The sequence below is a fragment of the Benincasa hispida genome, chromosome 9, assembly GCF_027475165.1.
Source record: "Benincasa hispida cultivar pf3 chromosome 9, pf3_genome.v1.1, whole genome shotgun sequence".
Taxonomy (NCBI): Eukaryota; Viridiplantae; Streptophyta; class Magnoliopsida; order Cucurbitales; family Cucurbitaceae; genus Benincasa; species Benincasa hispida.
Window position 1 is genome coordinate 22087189 of NC_143486.1, and position 5376 is coordinate 22092564.

At 27.4% G+C, this 5376-nt stretch overlaps 1 pseudogene across 1 annotated transcript; it reads right to left on the bottom strand.

Moving 5' to 3' along the window:
- Nucleotides 1–979: 979 nt before the first annotated feature.
- Nucleotides 980–1930, bottom strand: LOC120069146 (nuclear transcription factor Y subunit B-1 pseudogene; annotated as a pseudogene). The gene has a single exon (XR_016532236.1). The product of XR_016532236.1 is annotated as a nuclear transcription factor Y subunit B-1 pseudogene (transcript).
- Nucleotides 1931–5376: the final 3446 nt, after the last annotated feature.

Below are 5376 nucleotides of genomic sequence, written 5' to 3' on the forward strand. Positions count from 1 at the left end.
CAAATAATGAAAATTTATTATTAATCTTGAAGTCAGAGATTCGATCCCCCTTCCACATGTTTGTAAACAAATATATTTTTCAAAAATCAAAAACTAAGACTCAGTTTGGTAACCATTTGGATTTTGGATTTTAGTTTGATAATCTTTTACTTAAGAAATATGCAAACTGTTGTAAGAAATTAAGATAAATTTTACTTAAATTTTCAAAAAGAAAATTATTACCAAACGAGATCTAAACAATTATAAAATAATAGAGCCCAATAATGTTTCGTTTAACACTTCTAAACGTGATTTTCATACCACAAGAATCAATCGTGAATAACTAAAAGCAAGTTTTAGAGGGATTTTGAATATGACAAAAGTAGTTTTAACTATTTTGAATCACTCTCAAACATACCTTAAATATATAGTAAAATATAATACTAAACCACAATTAGTTAATGGATGAAGGAAAATTTAATATCATATCATCTAACATTCCTCTCCTTACTTGTGGGCTTAAAATATGAAGAAGACCCAACAAGTAGAAATCAATATTAATTGGGAATGAAATAACATTATAGAGGTTTAAATATACGACCTCCTTAAACCACCTGGTCTGATATCGTATTAAATCCTTGATAGACTCAAAACCTTAAATTGATAGATGAAGGTAAATTTAATATCATATCATCTAATAGTACATATCATATTGAACATAAAATTTTAATCTTCATTCTTTCACACACAAGAAGTAAAAAGTTCTTAAATTTAAGGTCATAAATATAACTTGGGAAAGTTTCTTAGGGAACATAAACAGAGAAAAGTAGTATAAGGGAAAGAGAGATCAATTCAAATATTGATATAGAATTAAGAGGAATGATTTTTACTACTTTATTACCATCTACTCCATGGAGAAAAATGCTCCCCATCTAATTTTTATTCAAAAAAGAAAGCCTTCATACCTTAAAAATCCCATGCAAATCAAGAAAAAAACAAATTAAACAAAGAGAGAGAGAGAGAGATCATTAGTGGTAGCATCCAAATTATACATCTCAAACCAAACCCTAAATGTGTCCAAAAGTTTTTGGTTTTACACATTCCCCAACAGTTAATTCAACAAAAACCCTTATCTCTAAAGAACAAGAAAAAAAAAATACAAACAAAACCCACAAAACATATTTATATTTTTTTCAAGTCAGAAAATTAAATTGAAAAAACAAAACCCCTTCTCCAAATCCCATTTCTCCATTTCCCCATTTGAGCTTTATCTTGTTTGTCATCTCAAAATCCCATTTCAACAAACTAAAAAAAGAAACATAATTGAAAAAAGAGAGAAAGAAAAGAGGAAAGTTCAATTTTTTTTCTTTTTCCTTTCCAAATCCTTGAGACATATTTCTTCAATTATTCCTCTCATGGATCATGATTATTATTATTGCAACATCCCTTATTTTGTTGAGCTCTCTCCCCTTCCATTTCTCTATACCTAACCAAATACCTTCTCAAAGGCTCAGCATAATCATCAAATCCAAGTGTGGCCAAAGCACAGCAAATATCATCACCATTAACAGTCTTCCTCTTCTCCTTATGACACTTATCCGACGCCTCGCCCGTCACGAAACTGATGAACTCTGACACGCATTCTTGCATAGTTTCTTTGGCTTCTTTGGAGATTTTGGCATTTGGAGGTAGAATTTGCTTCATGATCCTCCCCACATTTGCTATTGGAAGTAACCGATCTTGCTCTTTTACGACTCCGCCAACGCCGTTACCAGCTTCCTCACTTGAACCACCGGTGCTGCCACCAACTCCGCTACCGCCGCCGCCGGTGAAATCATACTTAAATTCTACTAATCTCTCTGGCATGCCTGTGTTTTCATCCATCTAAAAAGGAAAGGGAAAGGGAGAAAAAGGGAAAAAGAAAGAAGCTTTTTTTATCCTCTAAAACATAGACACGTTGCTCCTTATAAGTGCTCAACTTGTTTCTCCCACTTATATATATATATATATATATATATTGATGATGTCTCTATGTATGACTGATCTATCTAAATACTCTTTTTAGGTTTTCTTTTTAAACAAAGATATGGGTAAGAGAGAGACAGAGAACGGTTTTAAACCCTAGAGGGAAATCTTTGTTTGGTGTGATTTTAGGTTAAATTATATAAAATAGGTTAGCATTTTTTGAGATAATAATTAAGTGTATACCAACATTTTTAAAGAATTGTAAATATAGCAAAAATTATTCATAATAAACTCTATCGTTGATAGACTCTTATCAACGTCTATCATTAATAGACTCCCGAGTTGAATCTAAATTTTGTTATATCTACAAATTCTTTTGCATTGTGTTATATCTGCTAATATTTAGGATCTGATAGTTATATTTGTAATTACCCCAAAAAATTCCTTAAACTATGATGTAGATTTTAATTATACCTCTGAAATAGTTTGAAAGATTTCACTTTTATATTTGAACTTTAAAATTTTTTCTAAAAAAATATATCTTCAAAGAGTTTTTTCATTAAATAAGTAAAATAAAAAGTGATGTGTAAGATTTCTGGATCTGGGATATGATAAGGTTCTATGGATGTGTCAATCTAGTTAAGATATCTTGGTATACCTGCTAATCTCCTGACCTTTGGTATTCCTTTTAAAAAAGGTAGGAAGAAATACATGACATCATTTACAACATAATTCATGTTAACGTAGTAGTTGATGTGTGAAAATTTATTATGTAAATACTTTTTAAGACATTTTTTCAGATGAAAAAAATAAATATAACAATCTTAATAATTTATATAGTTGTAAATAATACCATAAACACCTACTTTTACATATCATCTCCCCACCAATTTTTAAGTTTTATTTTAACGATTTTTTTTTTTTAGAACAAGTTTAAATAAAAATCCAAAAATATTATTTCGACAAAATTTCAAATTTTAGCCTAAAAATTTGACTAGGGACATTATTAAAATTCAAGAATATTTTATATAATTTAACATTGACTTTACCTAGTCGAGTCATAAGGGGTAAATCATTTTTGTTTAATATAATACATATTACCTACGAGGAATTTATTGCTATCAACCGCTGAGTTTCGTCATGTATTAAGAGTAGATGTAAAAGGAATAGAGTAAATAAATAATTTTACCTTTATAAATTAAATATATATATATATATATATTTCTCTCATATCGTTAATAGTGTAACAGGTAGATTTCAATTGAGGTGTCAGGAGGAAGTATTGTGCATTGATATTATTTATTTATTTTAGTTTTGATTCTTTAGAATGACATGATTCGTGCTTTTATAAAAAACATTATTTTTGTTTATGATACTGTACTATTTTAATTTTTTTATGGTGTTTTCAGAGAATTTTTATTGTATTTTGTTATGTATGTATCAACACTAAATTTTTCTTTATTAAAAAACCTATTTTCACAACATGTTACTTAAAAGAGAATTAAATTAATTAACATTATATTAGCCACATAATTATCATTATGTGACTAGTTACATTGTATGTAACCTAGCTATCTTGTCTACTAAACTTCTCTCAATTCAATTTAACGAGTCAATTTGGCTTGAATTTTGGTAAAATCAAGTCCAATAATTAAAGAATTACAGAAAATAGAAAAGTTGCGTCAAATCAAGTTATGTGAAGAAACTGTGTGATGATTAAATCGATTTGTCGATCTGCCACTTATTAGAATGCGCAAAAAATTCTAAATGAATTGAAGTTCGGTCATGTAACCGAAAAGAACTTACAACATCTTGAGGGCATGCCTTAACGATTCTACATTGGAAAAATTAAGAAATCTCACAATATTTATAAGATACATGAACTATTTCGATCGTTGAATGATTACTTTTTCCTTTTATATTTTAGAAATGTTGAACTCTTCACTAATTCTTGGCTCTTAATGGGTTTGAAGAGCTTTGTATCATGATGTTTCCAAAATTTTTGGGTCTATGCATGATAATGTTTTCTTTTTAAAGCTAAAATTGTTTTAATCCCTTTTTTTTTTTCAACTTTTCCCTTTTTAAAGAATACTTTTGGAAATTTATTACCTCTTTTGTTATTATTTTAGATAATCTTTTTAAATGACAAAATTGTTGAAAATATTTTAAAATACAGCAAAATGTCACTATCTATCAAGATTTTATTATATTTATAAATAAATTGACTCATTTTCCTATATTTGAAAACAAAAAAACTTTGATCGATTATATTGACAAGTATGAACGAGAATTAAAAATAAAACCATTACTTGTGTATTAAATCTCATAATCAAGAGAATCAAATTTTTCGAGCTAAATGAAAGTTCCTAGTCTCTAACATTTTTGTATTTTTTTTTTCAATTTAGTCCTCAATTGTTTAAAGTCTTCCAAGTTTAGTCCTTTATCTTTGAACATATCCAACTTGGTTTTCCATTTTCGTTAATCTTAAAATTAAACCGACGGAAGATCGATTTACATTATATAGTACATAGTAAATTCATAGGATATTTTAGAGAGAACAAAATTTCATTATTAATTTTCCCTCCCTCCAAAAATTTGTAAGAAACTAGGGTATAAAATTAGTTAATTTCTTCGCTTAATATTAGATGACTATTTTTCGGTAATTATCATAAATAGCACACTCAACTTTTCATCTTTCAAAACTAGCACATTTTTTAAAAAGTCGTTAAATTAATTTTTCTAGATAGATCTCGAACGAGATCGACCACCGAAATTTAGTTTAAAATTTTACTTTTTCTAACTTATTGATTATTTTGGTCCTTTTGGGCCTTTCTCAGTACATGTGGAAAAGATTAAACGCCAAGATTTTTGTAATTTTTATAATCTATCCCAATCTTATACCAAATCTTATATATTTTCAAATTTTCTCCAAATTCGGTTATCTTTGTCGAATATTATATTCAATTCTTATGTAATAGGCCAATTTTTGTTTACATGATTATATAAATTTATAAATTTCCAAATGAATTTACTAATTAGATTTTTTCAGTTGGATGGTTGCATTTTTATTTTTAAATTTTGGGAAGATTAAATTTTGCAAAAAAAAAAAAAAAAATGGAAAATGTATAAAATCTCAGTACTAAGCTGCCCGAAAATTCACTGATTTTGGTGTTAATTGCCTGAGATTCATACCAAGATTTTATCTGTTTTCCATATTTTACATTTTTTTTGAAAAAATTAATCTTTCCAAAAATTTAAAAATCAAAATTAATCCCTTGAGATCCATCTAAAAAATTCATTTGGATAATTGGTAAATTGATTTGGAAATTAGAAATTTAGCTAAAGATTTAAAAAAAAATACGTAAGATTTTGATATAATATTTGATAAATATAATCGAATTTGGAGAAATTTTAAAAATATATAAGATTTGG